We start from the raw sequence: 24,137 nt of genomic DNA on the forward strand, positions 1-24,137 counted from the left end.
AAGTGTGTATTACCTTTTGTTTCCCAGAGCGGGAAAGAAAGTCATAGGGATATTTGGAGCACTAGCATGGCAGATGTGTGGGGAGGTGGTCGGATGCCTCTGCACAAAGAGGTGTGTGTTCCTCACTGATGTCTGGCAAAACATAAACCTATTTCCACCTAGATTCACCAATTTACATTGTTCCTACCTTCAATTTGCAAGAAGCAATAACTCTTCCAGAAATGAAAAAAATCCAATTTGTTGTGTGAACCGCAGACCAGCTACAACACCATAGCTGTTATGACAGCGACTGAAACTGCAACTGCAACATCAAAAACATAATGCACAATGCCGATTTTAAGAAATTATAATCCACTGTAACTGCACTTACGCCACCTTTTCCAACTCCCATTTTGCACTCCACCATGCAAATGAGGAGAAATCGGCGGCAGGGACCCGTTTACGTGAAAGTGTACACGTAGTTGGTCCCCAGTGTCAAAATGATCCCCATTGAGTAACGTGATTCCTGCTGTGACCTCTGTGTGACTTCCAGGCCTCAGATTCTGAAGCTGTCCGTGCTGACTGCAGGGACGTCATTTGTGAGTCACCAGAGGTCACAAGTGCGACCTCTGTGGTCACAGTTGTGACCTCTGCTGCACTCCTGAGAGCTCTGGACTGGAGCATGGGTTTTTAAGAAACAGTTTGCTGATTTCAACAGGGGACAGACCCCTTTTGAAAACAGAAAACTGCTAGTTAAAAAAAGCATAACGCGCAAGCTGGCCCTGGTGGTGGGCCCCACTGTGTCTGCAGGCTCTGTCTGCACTGCACGTTCTCGAGCTCATGGTTCATCGTCAGTTTGCTGTTTGAGCGGCAGGCGAGCACAGGCGCCAATGTGTCGCCTTGTTTGGCCTTCAGTTCTACAAGCCTTGCAAGGGTTGCTTAGCAACCATTAGCTTAACCGAGAGCGCTGCGCATGCGCAATTGCGCCTTTTTATCAGAGCTAAGGGCCCGGCGCTGAGAGGAAAAAAAAGTAATACTGAGCGCTGCGCACCTCTGGGGAGAAAGAATCTTAATTTGATGCCCAGGGTGCCCTCAACATCCAATTCCAACTCGCCTGGACTCGGTGTGTCTCTGCGCAGATGCTCGGCACCACCAGATGATGAGACTGTCACCCGCTCGCCCCTTCCACCAGTTCAGAGGGCAGGTGCTGGCTCCGACCAAAGGGCAGAATAATGTCTGGGGCCGTTCGGCGGGCTACAACCAGCATGCGGGTAAGTGTCAGGGTGATTGTGGGCATGCTACTTGTGTATGTATCTGTACGTGTGTGTCCATTTTATTTGAAAAATTACACACACTGTACAAATATTTACATTTTACAAATTCAAGTTTATCCCTTGCTCTTGTAGCAGAATTTCTTTTGCTGCAGTAAAGAGCGCCAGCGCTGAGCAACTCGGGTCCACAGTCCTGATTTATTGGTGAAAGAAAGAAAAAGTAAAGAGTGCGAGTAGGTTGGTTGCACACAGAACCCCTGGTCTAGTAGCAGAATTTCTTTTGCTGCAGTTAAGAAGGCCCGCGCTGAGCAGCTCGGGTCCACAACCCTGATTTTTTGGTGAAAGGAAGAAAAAGTAAAGTGTGAGACTAGGTTGCTTGCACACAGAGCCCCTGGCCTTGTAGCAGACCTTGTATGGTTGGATGTGTATATAAAACAAAAAAATGATACTTGTTTGAAAGTGTGAGAGTGTGATAATAGTAATGTTTAAGAACTTGAAATGTTTAGTTCCTAGGCACTTTGAATACATACAGGAGGATTCTCTGGTAGCAGTATTTGCCAATGCACTAATGAAACCATTTTAAAGTTAGCTGTATGTTCTGAAGGAGATGAATATCGGAGATGTCTGACTTTTTTGTGCCGGAATAATGAGTCCATGAAACAAGGTAACTTTTTGAATCAGAAGAAAACGGGGTCAATCTGGGAAGAAACTGCATTTTAAGTTTTATGATCAGAAAAGTGAAGGAACCGCAACTGTATAAGAACATCTTTTCCCTTTTGAAATATTTCCCTCTCACCCCTTCTATCATGGCTTTCGCTCATTCCTACACCCGCCTTTCCGCCCCTGTCCCCCCAGAATGTGATTTCACTCTGTAGTCATGTTGAAATAACAGGGCGGATTCACATAAAGAGGGGATTTATCATTTGGGTTCATACTCTTCTGTGATAATAAAGGCCTTGGCACACTGCTACATATGATGATCCATTCTTGTATTACATGTGTGTCATATTACATTGATATTGTAACCATGTTTGTCTTAGTGTACTGTTCTGACTTGAGTGTCGTGTAGACCGTTGAGACCTCTGTCCCCAAGTGACGCACAGGGGAACCAAAAGAAACCCGCTGTGCGACCTTTGGAGCCACAGGTGGGAGATGTTACTTCCCGGATCCACGGAACCTCTGGAACACCGATGCTTCTGCAGAAAGAACGAGGTTAAGTACCAGGCAAATACAATATAACACAGTAATCAAAGGGTCTGAGTAATCTTACCTATCCGGTGATTAGAAAGCCCGGGAAACCTAGTGAAGGAGGTTCGAGACTCAGATGAGAGGCGGTCCCCAGAACAATAGGGAACGGAGTCAGGTGTGGATACAGGAGAGTCCACCTGTAGAGCTGAAGACGTAGTTTGAGTTCCCAAAGGGCAATGGCGTAGAAGTCCAACAAAGTACCAAGGGATGATCCGAAGACAGGTGAGGGACGGGGTGAGGTTCAGCAATGGTTAAACAGTTCCAAGCAAAGGTACAAAAGGGTAATCCGAAGAATTCCAGGTGAAATATCCAAGATCAAGGTAAACCAACAGAGTATATAAAACGTAGCGCCAAACAGAGTTGAAGACAGCTGAGAAGCGATGAGTGCTCAGTGCATTAAGCTTTATATACTGTGCGCTTCTGAGTCATGTGACGTCCACCATGATCACGTGGGAGACGCCGCTCTGAATCACGCGAGCAAATGAATGATCTATGCGGAGGTGTTCCGCCGCCCCTTCTGCTGTATGTTCTCCATGGCAACTGCCAATGCAGGAAGGGCTGCAACCGAGCACGTACGTTGTACCTGGTACAGATCTTTCGGTCCTTTGGGGCAACCACATCACGTCGAGAGTCTCGAACCCTGGAGGGAGTAGTGTGGGAACCCGAGGTAGGTGTTGTGGAGATGTTAGCAGTGTTCTGGTGTGCAGAGGAAAGTCTAACATATACTCAGGGATAATGCCTTAGGATGCAACGTCTGGTGATATCAAGGGAGGGGGAGTCAAATGCGATCACTTCCTGCGATGTCACTCGGGAGAGCGGGTTGAAATGGCATAATTTCCTGTGATGTCACTCGGGGGCATGTGATGTCACTTCTGTTACCCCTGGCATTTTGGTGAAATGATGTCCCTGGCTGGCTGAGCCTTTGGTCGTTCCAAAGTTAATCAATTGGTTACTAATAATTGGGTAATAACAGCAACGCCATTTACATTCTGTGCTACGAAAAGTCAGCATGGCGCAGCCGAGAGTTATATAAACCAAGTTGTTTCTATGAGAGTGCATTTTAAATGAGCTGTAACGTAAATGAAACACATAAAAACCTTGTGTGAGGTTTTTTCGCATTTCATTTCCGTCATGGCTAATTTTCATTGATTTGTGTGGCAATGAGGAGGGGCGCAACGTAACTTACGTTTCCGCCGCTTCCTTCCTTCCTCGCTTCCATACAAATACTCCAGCATTTGCGCCAGCATGGATTTTCATGCTGGCGCAAATGCTAGGGATTTCTATCGAGTCTGCTGGCTTTTTGCACCATACAGATCTATTGCAAACCCTGCCTGCCATGCCTACATAGCAGGCAGCTTTTTACTCTATTTACATGGTGGACTGCAAAAGGGCGTCGTACAAGCATGTACTCCACCTTTTTCCACTCCCTTTTGCACTCATTCATGCAAATGAGAAACATTTGGTGGGAGGGATCCATGCATGTGAAAATGAATAAGAAATGGGTCCCTGCCAATAAAATAACAGGGAACCCGAAAATGAGCCTCCATTTATTATTTGTAGAGCACACAAAATATGAAGCTGAGGAGAAAGTGCAAGGAGTTCACGAAAGGGGCGCCCCATCTGCTCTCCTTCTGTTTTGAAACTGTGGTTGAGCAGCAGATGTGGTGAGCGCCGGACTCAAATAGGGGGCGATCCAGTGTGCACAACTTCAGGTGTCCTGTACCAGAGGGTTGACTCTCTTGCATGTGTATGTGTGTGACAAGGGTGTGCAAGATCTAGGCAAAATCAGTCCTCAAGCAATTCTAGGGCTATCAGGCACTCGAAGTGGCCTTGATAAAGAGTGCTGGGACGTAAAAAATGCACTCTTATCTGAGCCCAAGAATAATAAAGGAACTGATAGTTCTGCATTATGGTAATTGGTTACGTGACAGGATGAGGTAAATAGCAACTTCATACACAGATATATTGTCGATGTCTGGTTTAGACATTTCACGCAATTATATACCGAAACATAAACAATATTTTGAGGGTACCGTTTCGGTAAGAGATAAACATGAGATTGCAGAACATAATATGATAACCAAGTATTAGCACCCTGGTGGGGGGAGCCAGCCAATCAGGTGGCTCAGAACGCGGGCTTGAATTGCTGGTGAAAGCTTGCGTTCCATGCCGTCTGACATCCGTCTTCCCCCACCCTCCGCCCCCCTTTTTTTAGTTTTTGTCTCACCCCCCCAACCCCCACTTACCTTATTTCTGTGTCTGCGAGTGCTGCTGCCGCCGCTGCTCACCATGGAAAGGGAAGCCCTGCCTTCCCTTTCCATGGCAGCCATCTTGGAAAAAGTATTTTCCTGCGTGCGCCATCCCGTTGAATAAAGAAAAATACTTTTTTTAGCACCCCGGATACCGCTTTGGCAACCCAGGCTGCTAATACCTTTAATCCCCTGTTCCAAAGGCTGGAATGGGGGTAATGACCTGAAGCCATTGGGCTGATAAATTGGGCTGCTGGGCCGTTACCCCCCATTGCAGCCCTTGGAACAGGGTATTAACGCCATATTACAATTCACAATGGGAGAGGTCCGAAGTGCACTAGTTAGTCAAAACGGTGGAAAGGGACCAGGTCCAGACAAAATCCCTGTTACAGTTTTAAATATCTGTCCTCCGGTCCTTTTTGGGCTTCTTAATGCTGTGGCAGATCAGGCCTGGGTTCTGCCATCCTGGATGAATGTGGAAACCATGCCTTGACCCAGCTAATTATTGGCCAATCTCAATATTCATCTATGCAAAGGTTGTGCTGATGCATATTACCAGTTGGATGGTAGAAAAATAAGTAATAAGTCATCTTCAGCCAGAGTTCCAGCCAGGTCTTAGTACCACAGACCAGTCCTTCAGACTCTTACTGTTGTTTCAAAAATACACATTACTAAGGAAGGTCAACCTTTGTGTCATTTCTGTAGAGCTGAAAACCACTATCGATGAAGTACCAAATGTAAATTGCCAGAAGCACTAAATGATGCAGGCTACAAAGCCTATATACTAACAACAAAGCGGTTGTTTGTTCTAAACTCTTGGGAGACACAACTACTCGCCTAAAAACCCACACTGGTGTAAGACAAGGATGCCTCCTGGCACCAACACTATTTTGCATTTTCATCAATAGTCTCAACGATACTATTACCTATTTGCAGAGAGATGCACCCAAATTAGGGCTGGACAGGATTCCTTTGTTATTATTCACAGACGATGATATTTCAATTTTGTTAACTCTTGTTTGTCTTAAGAAGCAGTGAAAGATAGTAAATGAAGGGTGTAAAAACAAAGGCCTTACTATAAACCTTGGCAAATTGAAAGCAGTGGTCTTCTACCCGCCGTTTAAGAAGCCCCCAAGACTGGACGGGGAATAGCATAGAGCAGGTGTCCAGGTATGAATATTTAGATACTAGTTTTATGGGTAATGGAAAATGGTCTGAACAGACAGAAATGTCATGCCTCTCACTAGAAAGAACCAGTAATGCGGTTATAAAATTAGCTAAAGACCATGAAAATGGAGCGCTCTTACCAAGAATTAACATACATAATATGCAGACGAGGGCAGCGCCAATATACAATTCGGAAGTATGGGGTTTTGATAATACTACAAAACTTGCAATTATTTCAAACACATTTCAGTAAAGAATATTGAATCTGACAAAAAGTAGTTTGAACATAATTTTATAAATGAAATGTATAGCAGACATTGCAGCGATTAAGCCATTGCTATACTGGGTGAGACTGTGGTCATCCCCAAATTTGGGAAAATACATAGACGCACTTCAGGACATAATGTCACAGGACGGTGGACAGGTTTTCCGATAGGGTGACCACATTAAATCGACCGTGGCTTCCTTGTGGATCCTTCATTTATGGCCTAACACCCAGTAAATGGATGAAAGTGTGGAGATTATGCTAAGAAGAGCGCAAGACTCCTTGCCTCCACATATTGGGCCAGTGAAGAAGAGTTTGGCTATGAGGGTTATCTTGATATGATTAGGCTATCATATGCATGATCACTCTTCAGAAGACTTCTCCTAGACACCCTTCCACAAGCAAACCTATTATACTTTTAGAAATCAATGGATTCCGATATCTGCCCTGCTTGTCATATAGCATAGAAACTATTGAACAATTTCTCATTTTCTGTTTCGGGATATACGAAGCTTAGAGCAACACACCTCAGACCCCTTTTGAGAGAACACTGTATTCATCAACATGATGCTTTGGCCATGTGCAAATCCACTAAATGGAGTGGCATAACCTTTGCAGTGACTACATTTGTGCATGGGGCATGGTTAATTCGAATTGCGTAGTTGCGTCTGAACAGGATATACACAAGCCTTGAGCAGACACTATGCACAAGAATGGGAACTGTATGATTTTAAAACATTTTAATTCTACATTAATGTCCTATTCTTGGTGATTATCATATTTTTTATTGTAATTTGTTTCTATTGTTTTAATGAATTGTTGATGTTGTGATTACTGTCTGTAGGACAGTTTGTTGAATAAAGCTGCTGTGACGTAACCCAACCAAATCAGAAAGGATGATTAGCAACACCACAGAAACAATTCGAACATCAAACCCTGGACTGAAGAAATTGAAACCAGCTCACAGCCTAATACAATGAGCAAACACGTTGGACCCTTCATGGGCCTTGAAACCCCATTGTGAGAAGATGTTTCTTTCATCTCCAGAGTATCCAGTTCATCATGCCTACTTGACCTTCTGGTACAAAACCATGACCGACATCACACTAGTACTATTTACATTAGTCTACGCCAAAAGCCGCTATCTTGGCTTCATGGAATACTTACTAACCAAACTATAAAGAGCACAAAATGCTCTCGCTCGACTCCAAAAATTGGAACACATCACCCCAGGCCCCCAGATCCACCACTGGCTCCCTGTCAAAAGAAGAATACATTTCAAAACCCGTTCTGTCAGACACCACATTCTACAATAAAGGCCCAGAATCCACCAAGAGGAAATACAGCCACTTTCAGCCAATAAAACATTTCTATTCACCACAATGTCAAGCCAATGCCAATGTGATAAGGCAAGAAGAGGGCTGAGGGTGTTATGTTGCTAGATTTCCCATAAAGGGTGGCACTATGCCCATGTTGAACAAGCGATCGAAACCTTAATCGGTTATATAGTCTTCACTAACCTCTAACTAGCATTATTGCTGAATTCAGTTCTCACTGTTGATATTTCGATATTGAGTGCCAGATACAACATATTGTGGGTTGCATTTGCCAATGTGGTGAAACAAATTACCAAAACAATCTGGCATGTATTCCAAAACAAATGTCCTTAATATTTTAATTTAGAGAAGAAAAGGGGTGACAAACGTGGCATGTATCTGTGTTTTTTTACCTTTTCTAAATCTGCAGATTTAACTAACAAAATATCTTGGTTATGGGCAGTTTGTCTAGTTTGTCGTCATCATACTGTCAGCGGAAGTGCTTTCCTCTTTGCTATTGTTGCTTTCTGGGTCTGAATTGACTTTAAAACTTCCTGAAGTAATATCCCTGGAGTCTTTCTAGTTCCAAGAGAATTATTCGGTTTTATGCAGTTTTATTTGTATTTATTTATTGAACGTTTGTATGGTCCCGATACAGTCAGTTAGTCAATATGTTTATACGGATACAACATCCATCAAACACAAATAATATACATAACACAGAATCAATCAGAATCAATAAAATCAATAAAATCCCTCCCTAAAAATTCCACATAAAATTAAATCGTATCAGATTACATCACAAAATACAGTACATAAAATAACAATACAGAAACTCCAATACTAGAAATATTTTAAAAAAGTACAAAATGACATTTGCAACAGCAGCCATATGGAAGACAAATAGCAAATAATCAGATCCCCTGGTCTTCTGGTAAAAAAACTATAGCAGGGCAGATGAAACGTACTAGCCATGAAGGTTAATTCGCTTAACAGCCCCTTCCTGTAATGCATGGCTCTTTTAAAAAAAAGATTGTTATGCCCATGCTTTTAGAACAGAATCAGCGCTCAAATGAAACAAGATAGCAGGCCTATAGGTGCACATGTTAGCTTCCCTTAGGACCGGCAATAAGGTTGACAGTCTGATTCTGCTATATCCAGTGGAAAACAATAACAAGTGGGCCAAGTCCTCTTTTATATGACCACACACCGGGCACCCTGCCAAATCAGAATAACCTCTCAATTTAGCCGTGGTTTCCCTCAAGAGGAGACAGTCAAATCTTGCACGTGTGATTAGCCAGCGATCTTTCCTGGTAGTGCCCAAAAGTAAATAGAACTGTATCTCCTTTGCCCAGCTAATCACTTCATGCTCTTTGTCTGAATTAATCTCATGCTCCAAAAAGGTCCTTTTCACTGCAAACACTTCCCCCAAAATGCATTTATAACTCCTCATCTGGGCTTTCATCAGTAGGGCATCTGGGGGTAAAATGACCCTTATATTGCCCTCAGACAAGGCTTTGTCAATATAATCAAGCCACAGGATTCTTCTCCAACCATCCTTAGACATTAAAGACCTGATTATAAAATGGCAGAGGAAAGCACGTTCATTTTCCCAGATCCATAAATTATTGGGGCCAGCGCCCACGGGACTTCCCAAAATTCCATACCCATTTCACTATGAAGGGAGAAACAGGGAGAGGAACTTGGGAGACCCAGTAGTCTTGTAAAAAATTCTCCTTCAATTGTACCTTTTTGGCTTTTTGAAAACCCCATAATGGAGCACCATACAAGGTAACGGCCTTTGTCTGTGCAGAATATATCTTTAGCACAACATCTAATGGTTGGCCCCTTATAGCGAGACAGAAAGCGTGAAATTCCCCCTACTTCTTGGGTTAATTTCGCTGATTGTTTATTCAAATGTGCCATCCCTGTTAGTAATTCTGACAATCTGATCCCCGGGTAATCAAACTCCTTCACCCTTGGGATGATTTCCCCATTACACAACATAGGAGGCATTTTCTCTGTCCCTTCTCTGCCCACAGAGCCCATTACAATCGATTTCTTAGTGTTAATCTTGAGTCCCAGGTTACCCATGAAGGTCGAATATGCATAAATGAGAATCTGTGGTGCTCTGGGAGTCTTGGGTAGCAACAGAGTATCATCCACGTATGCCAGCACAGGAAAGGCCCTGCCCCCCAAAACCAAATAGTCGGCCTTCGTATCAACCAAATCCTTAGGAGCCCATTAATATACATGCAAAAGCAGATTGGTGCCAAAACACATCCCTGCCGGGCACCACACCCAACCTTGAAACAACCTTTACAGTGTCCCCCAGACCACTGCGCACAAAGGCCTCATTTTCTCTGTGTATATACTCCCAAACCTTCAGGATAGTCCCTGGGCAACCCATGGACCTGAGCACAGTCCACAACTTTGACCTATCTACTTTATCGAAGGCCGTGCTCAGGTCCATGAACGCTGAATACACACCCTGACCCCTACAAAAGACTGAATTGGACACCAATAGGTACAGCTTGAAAGCCAATCTGCTAATCGGACAGGACAGACTCCTCAAAAAGCCAGACTTATATTAACCCCAGCAAAGCCCTTCTGAAAATCTTAAAAGACGTATTCAAGACCGAAATCGGTTTAGATGATATCGGGCTCGCTGGATCCCCCTTCTTAAAGATGGGGAAAATAATGAGCTTTATCCATAAAGATGGACAACGGCCGATTCAATACAGGCATTAAACACTACTGTTAGTAGCGGGGCCCACAAATCAAAGGGATCCTGAAATAGGTCTGAAGGAATCACATCTGAACCCGGAGCGCGATTTCGAGCTTGCTCGCTAATCGGCCAGGACACATCCTCCAGCCTGAACATCAAACAAGAGTGACTCTGCCCAGATCTATCCTCTAGAGTCCCTCCACTAAACAGATTCCTGAAATGCTCCAACCATGCTGCCTAATCCACATGGGTCCCACTCAACCTTTCCAATATGGACCGGGTTGCACCCCCCTTCACATATTCCCAAAAGGCTTTCTGGTTGTTACGTTTCAAAGTGTCCAGAAATCCCTCCCAAGCTTCCCCTTCAATTTCCATTTTCCTTCTCTTTAGCTCCCCCCGATGATTTGGTCTGGCATGCGCAATTTCGCCCCTACTGCAAACCGGAACCTTTAAGGCCCTCAGCAGTGCTTTCTTTGCAAATTTGCAGGCCTCATTAAACCACCCTTTATTTGGAGCCTTCCCATTCCTCTTGCTGAGTACCATGAAACTTTTAGTAAAGGCCCCCAATAACTCAACAAATTATTCCACAACCAACCCAGAGGTTGAGGGGGCATCCAAAATACCAAGAATTAGAGGTAAGTTCTCAGATAAGGTAGATATATGCAAATTAGCATCCTGAATTTTGTCCTATTTGATTCTCCTAGTACAAGGAGCTATCACATTTGTCGGACCCGCAGAGATATTGCAGGGGCCAACCTCCCCCAGAACCCTCTTCACTGTCAAGCAGATTGGATGATGATTGCTATTGACATCTGGCAGTACTTCGAAACCCACAGCCCTAACCCATAGATCACATGAAATGCAAAAATAATCAATTGTAGACAAACCTTGGTGGTTATTGAAGGCCAGGTGGCCTGGTATGTCGGGTGCTAAGCGACCATTGACCGTGCAAAACCCCATTATGTAAGCCATGAACTCATTTGAAGGCCCTTAGCGCAGACCCTTCAACCTTCATCGGGGGCTGTGGGATTCTTAACAGCTGATCCTCTAGTGGGTCTAATAAATGCTTGGCCAAACCTACCCCCATTTTGAGGTTGAAATCATCTCCCATATACAGTGCTCATTACAATTATTCTTGCTTTCTAATAAATCATCTATGAACACCTTGACCCTTCATAGCATGTCCAACTCTGTTTTATGCAGAATATTATACAAGTTTATAATTAGAAGCGGATCACCCTTAACAGGGGAATACGGATCACGTGTAGGAAGTCCATGTTAGTTTCCAATATCCTCACGCTACAATCAAGAGATATCTTGATTAGAGTTGCCAGGCCCCCAAAGCATCTTCCTCTCGCATTTTTCTTTGCAGGAATCCCAAATGATAAAAAATCATCTGGCAACAAGGTCTCCAGTGGCCAACCTTCCTGTAGGAGAATGACTTGTGGGCTTTTAATAGCTCAACGATGTCTGCCCTATCAAACTTCTCCCTTGACCCAGCTATATTCCATGAAAACCAGCAGGACTCCCGGGATGCCATGTTAAGTGCCCACCCTGCCGCACCAAACTCTATACCCACCTGCTCCGCCCTTTCCTCTTGATCATCCGCACGGGCTTGGGCGCCTGTGTGTCAGTCCAGATCTTCACATGAGTTTAGGCCCTCATACCGGCTAGCTAGCTCTGACCCAGTAGTGGGTTCCTTTTCCCTCAAAGGGTTCAAACCTTCTCGGTTTGGTTTTGTCCTCCAGCCCCCGATGCATCTGCAGCCAAAAAGTGGATACCAGGGACCCTAACCTTCACTCTGCGCCTCTCCCTCCCCCAAAATTCCCACACTGGCCCTTCCCCGGGGTGTTCTGTCTCTCTACACCTGAATAAAAAGAGTCCAGAGGAACTAGGCTGCTGTAAAGTCTGCAGCCTGTAGGTTTGAGGCCTCTCGAGAGATTGTTAACTGGTCAGATAACTAACCACAGTTGGGTCTGAAAATGACACCACTACAAAGTCCCCCACCATTCGTTTAGGCTTTGGGCCGACCCAGCCTACCGATACAGCAGAAAGTGTTTCCAGGCACCACAAGACAAAAGAGGGAACATGGGATAAAAAACGCCTATACCGGTCCTACTAGGCCTTGTGACATTCGGAACATGCAAGTGCAGTAACAAGAAGTGCAAGGGGGTAAGGGGGACGAATAGGGAGGAAGGATGGGGTTGGGAGATGAGGAAGAAGTGCCTGAGGTGGGGGCCCTATGGACTGAGCAAGTGCTAGGGGGAGCCCAGGAGGGCAAGGGCCAGGGAAACAGGGGTAGGGGTGTGAGGAAGGGTTTGGGCCAGAAACCGTGGATAGTCAGTGAAGGGAGCCAGGGGCAAGTGCAGGTAGAGGGTGAGGGAGAGGACAGGTTAAGGGAGGGCCTGGACACAGTCAGACCCATAGGGTACACAGGCAACCGGTCGCAATGGAAGGTGGAGATCATCAAGGGTGGGGGAGAGAGAAGGAGAAGGAGAAAAGGAAGGTCTTGAGAAACTTATGAACTTAAGCAGATCCGGCACACGATGGAGAGGAGCAAGGAGGTCATTCCAGAGGGAGGCTCCTGCCGAGCAAAGAGATCTACCTCCCACTCTCTGCTTAGAGAAATGTCTGATCTGCAAAGTGTTTGAGACAGAGGACCGAAGGGCTCCAGCAGGGAAATATTTGAGTACAGAAAGTTGGATATAGCGTGTTCCCAGGTCCCAGTAAACCTTGTGGGTGATGCAGAGGGTCTTGCATGTGATCCTTGCAGCCACTGGGAACCAGTGGAGAGTTTTTAGGGCTGTAGCGATGTGGCCCCTGGGCCTGGGGCCAAGGATCAATCTTGCAATCCTGTTCTGGATTAATTGAAGAGGGAGGAGGGAGGAAAGAGGTAGATTAAGGAAGAGGGTGTTATAGTCATCCAACCAGGAGAGAACCAGAGCTCTGGAGACATTGAGTTTTTGGAGCAAGGTGAGGAAAGGGAGAATGCCTCTGAGAAGGTTAAACTGAAAGCTTGCCTTTTTGGCCAGTTCAGTGATGTGCGGAGAGAAGGAGAGAGAGGAGTTGAAGATGACACCAATGTTTTTTGTCTCCCATGAGGGTGAGGGGAGGGGCCCAAGGAGGGTGGCCAGAGAGTAGGTGGGAAGGATGTGGCAGGAGTACCAATGAGAAGGATCTCAGGCTTACTGGCATTAAGGCAGAGATCGTTCACAGCACACCATACCTGAATAGCAGTCAGACAATCAGGAATGAGGGAGGAAAATGAGGAGGTAGAGGAGGGGTGCTTAAAGGAGAGCTGTGTGTCGTCAGCCTAACACTGGAAATGAGGGGAGAAAGTGAATATCAAGTGGGCCAGAGGGGCAAGGGAAATGCTCTAAAGCCACGGTGAGAGGATAGAGCCCTGAGGAACACCAAAAGTAGAGAGTGAAGTGTAGGAGAGAAAAGGGCCTAGATCCACTTGTGAGGGCCGGTTCGAAAGGAAGGAGGTCAACCAATCCAGTGTCAAGTCCGTAATGCCCAGAGTATCACAGAGCTGATGTATGAGGATGGAATGATTGACTGTGTCAAAGGCAGAAGGCAGATCAAGGAGTATTAGAACGGAAGGGGAGTTAGAGTCAAGGTTTGAGAGCAAGTTGTCACAGGTGTTCAGCGAGTAGTTTCCATGATCCGTTATTTCATCATGATATTCTTTCAAGATTGAGTTAAGTGTGATGTTATATTTATTTTTGATGGCTTTTGATTTATCCATTTAATCTATTTCCTTCATTAAAGATACATTTCGATTTTAAAGTCTTGCACGCATTTCTTTTTCAGAATATTAATTCACTTTTTACACAGATTAAAAATCTGTATGCTTCACATCATCGATTAAGTAGATGTTGAAGAATTCACAGCTATGTGGAAAGATAACCTCAATAACTCTTCAAAGAAAATGATCAAAATATTAATCAAACATGCAATCAAATACATGTAGGAGTAGAAAGCCAAATAGACCCTTTGATGAAGGAAATCGAAGAATTCATATTGTTCATAGTCAAATGCGGTACGCATTTGTTACAAGTGCAAGTTCTCCACTGGATGCTGGTTGTTTTGTCACTGATTTGTGCTAATAATTGTGGATACTTGAACCTAACTCGCATTGCTACTCTGTCCTTCTTTTCCACCTGAACAGGAACAGGAAGCTACTTAACTGGGACATCACACACATAGCACACGTCTATTCCAATTGCATCACAAGTGCAGTTCCTGCAGTGGATGGTGGTAATTTTTACAGTGCTCCATGCTGATCATTGTGGATACTTGAACCTACCCCTTATTGCTGGACCGCCCTCCTTTTCAACCTGAACAGGAACATGAAGCTACTTACCTGGGACATCACACGCATAGCGTGCATGCTTTGAAAGTGCATCACAAGTGTAGTTTCTGCAGTTTGTTTGGTTGTCTGAATGGTAAGTGGTCTCCTTCTCATTGTGCTGACAATTCGATAGCCATATCAATTACACAGTGTAATTAACACAAGTAAGACATGCGGTCACGGTACTAACCATTACTTTAAAAGATGTGTGCATAGCTAACACCACAGTGATGAGTCTAGCTAATGCGTTAGAAGAAAGTGATGTTCTGGCTCAACAACGTTCTGAATGAGGCAAAATCACGGCATTTATAAAACCGCCTCCTGCGCATCCTCTTCCTCCTACAGTTCCTGGTGTACCGCACATCGTTGAACAAGTAGAAGTGGTGACACATGCAATTACTGAATGCACTGAGAATGGGACACAGATATAGACCCAGTTTGACATCTTTACGGAAAATCCAGTCGATAATAATTAATTTTTGAACATGTGTCTCACTCTACAGCACAAATCAATTGGGACTGTCACTCAAGTGGATAATCCTTCTAGAACAAATGGGTTGGGGAACATTATTGGTATTGCACCTACACATTTCTCTAATCTATCTAAATCTCCCAATTTGGTGTGTAGCTCTGAAAGTATTTATGCCTCTTTGCCGACTTATGATGCATCTTTTAGTTCCATTGACAAGCCAATTGATTCTGATCAAACTAATGTGTAGTTAATAACCTTATTGAAAGCACTTTTTGCACTTTGCAACAACATATTCAAAGAGTAGCAAACCTTGAAAGCAGTCATTACTAAATTGGTGGATGTGGTCCTCACACTCATTTTGATGAAAATGAGCTAAGCAATGGCCAGGTGGGAGATAGTGAAGAGACTGAGACAAGCTACTTCTAGGTGAGCGAAATCTCAGCACCTTGCTCAGTTAACAATTTGCAAGCTGCAGATATCATTGAGCAGTGTGTTCAAATACCTACAGTGAGTATTGCCAATCATAATGCTTTTTCTCCCCTATCTATCGCTGACAGCCCGAAACATATTGTGAACAATAAGAGAGGGCAAGCAAGGAGATTACGGAAAAAAAGGGGAGAGCCATGTGCAGGAAGGGTGCCATTAATGATACCTCTCAAACATGTCCACCACTTATCAACAACTATAGGTTCTCCCAGTTGTTAGCATTAGGGACTGAGGTGGTAACTTGGAATGTGTGGAGTCTAAAAATCACTTTGACCTATTACCAGTAGATCCCATTACCACAGCCACCAAGATAACAGTTGATCTGCGAAAACCAGGTACTTTGGCTGCTAGGATAGTTCAAAACAGGGAAATTCCATGACCTGGCATGCCTTAGCATATCCAAATGATGAGTGACCTGAGATCAAGAAGGGTGGACTCGGAAGAGGGTCATAAGATCATAATGATACCCTCCACCCTAATGATTCATCTGGGGTCCTCCATCCCAATGAACATGCCACTCGATGCTTGCCAGGCACTCCACTGGGTAATGCCAGGTGTCATAATTGTATCAAAATACAATTCACTGAACTACGAGCAACATATTCTAGATCTTTTTTTAATCATAATAGAATTCTCCAATTGTTTAAATGTTTACCTCAACTACAGTTAATCTCATCTATGGATATAGTACTGGTAGACGCATCAACTCCAGCCAAGGACACAAACTGGGCACTAGTGCACTTTATCTCGCCAGTCATTTCAGAACTTGTTATGGTAAACTGGCAGGACATTTTGTGTTTGCGTTTTGTCATCGAGCCCTTCATATAGAAACAATGAAAAGAAAAAAGAATATGGACGTTGTTCCTAATCACATAGATTCTGCCTCAAATGGCCTGGAATCCATATAGGCGAAATGGTTGTGGCATTGCAAGTCTAATATAGACCTTCATGTACTAAAATGTTCAGTGGTGAGGAAGTCACATTAGAAGAAATTGCTTGACCAAGAAAAGTTAAAACAGTCTAACTGGTCTTAGTCTCTTGGAATACAAGGAGGTTTAATTCATTCATTACAAATCGACAGAGCCTTTCTTTAATAATGTAATCTTATGTTTTTATCCAACAGGAAATGTGGCTTACTTGTAAATACTATCTGGATGGTTACAAGGTCATTCAAAGATTGTCACGTAATAACCAAGTGTGAAGACTGTCCAGTGGCCTATTGAGGTTGTAGGTCATAGGATCGACAACAGAAGGATCGACGGGTCAAAGGATCGACACAAAAGGATGGACGGGTCAAAGGATCGAATTTCTTTTTTCTTTTTTTTCAATTTTATTTTTGGGGGGCCACCCCAACCCCTGTTTTTGTGGTAAAAACCACTTTTTTTCCCCAAACGAAAACCCCCCCAAAAATATATAATTTAAAAAGAAAATGCAATCCTTTGACCCATCGATCCTTTTGTGTCGATCCTTTGACCCGTCGATCCTTTGAATTCGATCCTTTGACCGCACACCGCCTATTGATAGGTGCCTGTTAGAGATATTTCTTGGAGGTAAACTTTGGTGATCTTTTTGGTGGTATTTCTGTATTATAGTGATGAGTCTAGAATATAGGGAACTTCCTGGTGATTGTGTACCAGGGTCACTAACTGTAAGACAAGATTGGAATTAGTACACCCAAGAACATAATTTCATGCACTTCCAGTATTTTATTTATTATACCATGTTATGCCCTTTTGGCTATATCTCAGAATACATTTATAATGTTCATAAAATACTATCATTCACACAGATCCCCAGAGAAAAATTCACTTCACTGTGACCAGTTGCTTTTTATATTTTACTAGATGTGATAAAGTGAATTACCGCCTGCAGTAAAATGAGTTTACCACCTACGCAGCATCCATCTGTATACCAACCCAAGAAACCTGAACACAGAATAAGTACACTGAGACTAATTCACCTTTCTTTTTGTTTTTTTATTAGAAGCTAAAAATATGCAAAAGACAATATGAGATGTGCACTGCACCATATCCACATGACATTTTAAAACTGTATTTATAAACACAACTCATCTGCAGTTGTTTTCCCTGCGATACATGATGTAATTATTTCTAATGCAAGATTCACTCGCGTTAAATGCATTTTCTCCAAACAAGCTACAATTAATTTATTTTTGATAAATGCACAGAACTCTGTTAAAGCTGACCTTGTGCTTATCATAAGGCTTTGCAATGTGCGAGAGCTTCAGTCACATCTGGAGCTTGTTAAAAAATGAATGCAGCTGCCCACTTTTAAAAGCTTGGTTCAGAACCTAAAATGAATTCGAAAATTCACCAGCCTACAATTGCATGTAACATATCCCTGTAATCACTCATTTAGCTTGCATCTCAATAAACCAGATAATCACCAATAATGAAGCTTAATTATGTATGTCCCCGGACCACCAGAGACCACAGTCTATCAGGATAACATCCACACAGGAGGTTGCCTGTCAGCAGTTGTTGCAAGCCCTCAGTGTCAGTCAGAGATTAAGAGTGCCCGAGACTGCCAGAGTCTTCTAAAACACCTACACCAGACCAAGAGAGCCAGCCTACAATTGCAGCGCTATTTAAGCCCTCTCCCTGAGACTGCCCACGTTTACATTTTACTTACATTAAATGTTAAAGTGCCTGCCTTTCTCTGTGATGTCATTCCTCATCAGAACCACCTTCCTTTTTAATCAACCACCCTCAAGCACGTGATTATTCCGAGCTGCTTAGAATGGCAGCAAAATGGATGAGAGAGTTACATTTCTGCTGCACTGCATTCCAATTTTGCAAACTTAACAATGGGCTAATTTCAAGCCAAAACGGATCTAACTTTTCATGCTTTTTGTTCTTGCATTTCAAACTAACTTAGCACAGCAGAAATGCCCGGTCATTCAGTTTATCAATCTGCAGCAAGTTAATATAAAATTCATGAACTGACTTGCTCTGAATATTATTAGGTGATATTAGTGGTTAGGGGATATTAGTATAACTTAGTGTATGTTATTCTCATGTTTTTCAGTGCAACTAAGCCCACAACTATGGTGTAGTGGTGCAAAGTGATAACATCATTTTTTGAAACGCCAAATTCAAAACCTTCATTTTTCTGATATGTGTTCTGTGCATTCACAATACTGACATCTAATAGATTTAGCATGAGTGTCACACTCTTGCTGTTATTCTGTTATCCGTTAGGGCTACAAATTGGAAACCAATGTATCACATTAACAGTTTTGATTCAAATGATACTCTCACCTCAGCAGACTGAATAATTCCATGGCAGGCCAATGCTGAAAGCAAAAATCACACCGACCAACGTGCCACTCCCTGCTCGGAAACAAAACCCCGAGAAGGAGTACGTGCCCGTCAGGGAAACCCTCTGGGGTAGAAAACCCTGGTAGAAAGTGTATCCCGGTGACTTGAAAGCGGCGTGAAGACAGCGTCACCTGAGGTTATGGAGGTTCAAACTCGGGAAGGCTTCTTCTGGAGAGGATGACAATAGAGAGAGGTAAGAGGAAGGAAGTAGGTGAATATGGCAATTAGAAGGTAAGTAACCATAGGACTTCCCCTAACCTCGGAACCAGTCGAGTCTTGAATACCTGGAGAGAAGCCGCAGAGGCGGGAGCCACAGAGGACTTGAAAGCAAGAATCCTGTCAAAGAGAGAAAGGTAAGTGAAACTCTAGGAGTGGGAGGCTACAAAGCCCAGAAGGATACTTAAGGAACTTAATATTACCCGGGAAATGATAGCAAAATGACCAAGAAACTGAATCGGGATACGAGATGCGGGTAGCAGTCTGATGGATCGGGTACACTTCGAAAGCTGAGGAAAGAATCTGGGAGATAGGTAATAGGCAAAGTTAGTTTAAGCTAAAGACAGAATAGGTAGAATCAAAGGGAAATTGTAACTGTTGGGTCTAGTAGCGAACTCATGGAGCATCAGCTAGAACTGTAGCGACACGAAGAGTTGACAAACTTCGTGATGTATAAGGAATCACGTGACCTGCACGCTGCGCTTCTGGCGTACGTGAAAAGGCTGGAATGCTGCATTTGGAACTGTGAGCAATGCGATCCGCCACCTTGAAATCAGCGCTCCGAATGAAGCGACAGAGTCGGTTCCGGGACTATAAGGACCACTTCTTCTTTAATCCTTGTTGAAATGTGGACCCCTAGCTAGAATTCAGAGTCTCCTCTCCCTGCAAGCCATAAATGGACCCGATATGCTAGAAATTCTGCCTAATGCTTCTAACCCCTTTGTATTGGCTGGGATTCTAGAGACTAAGTTGAGTGGTGCACCTCAGAACATACTAACAATTAACATCAATGATCCCCCTGTGAATTTGGAAACTAGAAACATCATATCTCATGTGGAATACGTTCCCCAACGAATGGTCATATCTTGACCTCTCAGTTAGTGGGAGATCTAAATTACTAGCAGTATCTATCTAGGTCATATGATCTGAGTAGAGATAATTGTTTTGTCCAAGCGGGAAATAGTTTTCATGTAATAGCTATTGACATGGATCTGGATCATGAAATGAAATGCCTTTTTATGAGTAACTAGGAAATCTATATCTCCTATTCAGCGCTGTTACAACTGTTTGCTGAGGGGTGTTCATGTGATGTCATACCATTCACTTTGTTTAATGAGAGCTATACCTCTTGGATAGACTATGGGCCTCATTACGAGTAGGGCGGTAAGGGGTACCGGGCACCGGTAAGGAGACCGGTGCCGGTAATCCCTTACCGCCCTACTACGAGTTCCCTTAGCGGGTCCCTCCTTTAACGCCTGGTCTGACCAGGCGTTATGACGGGACCCGTTAAGGGACTTCAGAGCTAATAATGGTACCGCAATTTGCAGTACTGTTATTAGCGCCTTCCCCATTCCCATTGAGCGCTATGGGGGCTCAAATGGGAATTGGGAATGGCTTTTTCAATGGGGACTTACCGGTCCCGCAGAGGTCGGACTACACCGATAAGTGCCCATTAAACCATACCGGTACCGGACCCATTATTGGAGGCAGTCATGGCGCAAATAGCGCCATGACTACCTCCAATCTCGGAATGAGGCCCTATGTATTCATAAGACGCAATCTATTTAAATATATTGAAAGGTTTGAACTTGAAAAGAATCCTCTTAGTGACTACATGATCACTTAAGTTTCTGGATAGCCTTAAAAACATGCCTTTTTAAGAGAAGGTGTACTTTTTTTTCATTCAGCTCTAAACTAATTCCATCTTTCGTTCTTTTTAGGACCTATGTGCCTCCAACCAATAGCCAGCGATGTACAAATTCTGTTGCATTACATGTAACAGTTCATGTTGCGGTTAATACAAGGCTTCAAACTTCCTACAGAACCAATGCAGTACAAATCCCTGGGACATCCACCATTAATATGGAAGCCAAATTACTTGTTTGGTCAGAAAACAATGTTGAAAACCTCAATGAGGAGGTAGCCTGGGTGTTTACTGACGTAAATGTTGAAGTGTTACATATTGATAAATAGTATTATGAAATGGATCAAATCCTGGAACCCATGAGTAAATGTGCAAAGAGAAATTGTTATTGTAAGCCTGGTGATAATACAATATACAATGTTGCTTTAGCTTCAAGGAAGAACTAATTTCACTCGGTTGGTTGAGGCATTAAGAAATCTGGATGTACACAGCTTGTTATCCATGACATTGTAACTAAATTAAGAACTAATTATAGAAATAGGGTTGGGCAGCATAAGCAATTGCCTGCCTCGGCCCAGTGGCAGATAATCAACAAGGTTCTGTGTAATTCTGATTCACGAAGCTTTTTGGATGATTTATAAATGCCACGCATCTGATCTTACAGAAAAGACAGGAGATCAATCCTATCTCAGATTTGAATGGGAGGCCCTACATTCGCTCCTTGTTAGCAAGCATATTTCATGTAGTGAAATTATAGTAAGATCGTATCCATCTTATAATGGTGAGGGCTCCACATCACTGTGGAGAACTTCTAGAAAGTTATTTTTAAGCTTAGAACTTCAAGGGCCCTTGCCCCCGATCAAAAAACAAGCATCGTTCTCAAAAGAGACCCGAATGGCTGGGCAATTATTATCGAATACATTTTTAGGCCAGTCATAAAGACAGGCACAAACCCCATCAGCTGGAAGAAATCCATGCTGTTGCCTGTCCATAACAAAGGCCCTTGTGATTCACCCACACATTATTGATTATTGGCTGTTGTTGATTCAATGGCCAAGATCTTTTTCCATTACATACTGGTGAAAATTACCAACTGGATCAATAGGAATGGCATTTTGAAGAACTATCAGACTTGATTTAGAAAAGGCTTAATTACTCTTGCCAACTTATGGTGCCCTGCTTACTTAATAAGCTCAAAGCTTCAAAAAAAGAGTGAATCACTTTATATATGTTTCATCAACTATTCCAAACATTTGACACTGTAAATTGCCAAAAGCTGTGGATTAAACTCCAGCGATGGGGCTTGGACCCTAATGTACTGCATTTCATTATGGCACTATACACCGACACCTCTTAGAGATTCGAAACGATCAAGATGGTTGTCTGGGTAAGACAATTATAATTACTTTTGGACTGAAACAGGGGTGCACGTTGGCCCCTGTTGTCTTCCATCTATTCATTACTGACTTGGAAGACACCTTGTGTAATTGTGTCAATTTTCCCCCTTACCTGTAATATGGTTATCTATGGAGCAGATGCGATATTCTTGATCCTACCTCTAATGATTTAGAGCATAGTTTGGCCGAATTATAAGAATATTCTAAAGAAAATTATTTGGATATCAACTTGAATAAAAGCAAGAGCATGAGCATCAGGAAAAACAAATAGACAACAGCATTTCGTTTGGCAACTTTTGGGAACAGTCATTGAAATCATCAAGAGGTATATCTACCTCGGTATACCTATCTACGATTATCTCGGCTGTAAGTTATTGGCTAATGACATCAGTTTTCCAAATAGAACTTGCTGTATTTGTGCTGGCAAAATTGAGATGCCTTGACACTTATTAACATTATGTCGAAAGCTTGACAAGGTGTATGGTAAAGGATCCAATAAGATGGGAAAACACTTGGACAACATTTGAACTGATCAATTTTGGGCCTTATTGTTTACTGGAAAATCTCAACCTACATTTTGCGAATTATTATATGTGTCATTTAATCATTAAGATCCATTTTAAAGTCATGGAGTAAATATTGATTCATTTTTATAATAATGTGATATTACATTTTAATATTCTTTGAATGCCATTTTATAAACTGTCTTTATTTAGTGATGTTAACTTGTGTTCTATATGAGGTTTAATTCTCTGATTCTTATTGTTATTGAGGGTAAATGTAACAGTTAGTTATTGAATTTTGACTTTGATAGACATGTTTTATCACTGTATTGCTAGTTTAATATTTTGATGTAATTGGTTCAATGGGATGTTAACAATAAACCTGCAAATAAAAAATATGCAGTATACATGAAAAGTTTTGCCTCAGCCATGAGTGCCATAGGCATCATTTCCTGTTCTTCATTTCGTACCATGTTTCATTCATATATAAGTTTGTATCACTTTTAATTTGGTTTGTGGTCATTGTTACCACGCACAAGAAAATGTGTTTGCCATGTCTTTGTTATCTACTTACAGGCAGACATAATCCTCAGTTTGTTCAGACAATTATTTATAATTTAAGAATGTATCAATGTTTGAAAATCAGATGAACACATCTAACTTCGATGTCCAGGAGTGAACCCAGCTTGGACTTCAAATAAGTAAGCATCTTAACAGCAGCAGAGAATATTATCTATTATGCAAGCAGGTAGTTGCCACTGAGAATATTCTAATTAATATTTTCGTCAGGTAATGCAGAGACACTGGAAAACCGGAGACTCTGAAAGAGTAATTCTGGTATTTTGTTGGAGGTTCTGTTCCTCCCTCCAAACTCAAGCTAAATGAAACCAAGTACAAATAACTTATTGCACTGAATTTTTTATTTTTTTTTACGTGAGTCATGAACTATAATGTATATGACTATAACCTTTACTGGGATACAGTTCTGTGATCATTATAGTGTTCATAAATTGTAGATGCTTTGCTATGAATGTTTTCTTCACCATAACTAGGAACTACATCACAACAGGTTAAAGAGATAGAAATTAGTACAGTCTTGTTCACTTGCAGGTACATGTTGTGTTTATGTGTATCTCTGCCGATGAGAAACACTTATCTCTTCCTTATTGTTTGTTTTTTAAAAGAATCACTTTGCAACTGCTACATTAATATGTGTTTCTGACGGCAGGTACATAGTTTATGGTATGCTAATGAACCTCTAATGGTTGTCCTTTACTTGCTGCCTTGTTCTTCTCTTGTTTATTGTGTCATATTATATAATTTTGTGACACTTCAATATAATAGAATGATTTTGTTGTATTAATTGTTCACTAAGTATTCAAGCTTATTATTAGGCCCTGAAGAAACACACACTGAAAGCAGTTATTGAGAGACTGTTTTATTATGAAACAGTTGTTCACCATTGTAGAACTTTTGAATTATTATTTAACTAATTGT

General features: G+C 42.5%; 1 long non-coding RNA gene across 1 annotated transcript; it reads left to right on the plus strand.

Annotated features, from left to right (window-relative positions):
* The first annotated feature begins 994 nt into the window (after positions 1-994).
* Positions 995-23,031, plus strand: LOC138525588 (uncharacterized). Its single transcript, XR_011283374.1, has 3 exons — positions 995-1,250; positions 14,398-14,674; positions 20,817-23,031. It is a non-coding gene; the product is annotated as an uncharacterized lncRNA (long non-coding RNA).
* The last annotated feature ends 1,106 nt before the right edge of the window (positions 23,032-24,137 follow it).

This window comes from Ambystoma mexicanum, chromosome 7p (genome assembly GCF_040938575.1).
Source record: "Ambystoma mexicanum isolate Mex_15411 chromosome 7p, UKY_AmexF1_1, whole genome shotgun sequence".
NCBI lineage: Eukaryota > Metazoa > Chordata > Amphibia > Caudata > Ambystomatidae > Ambystoma > Ambystoma mexicanum.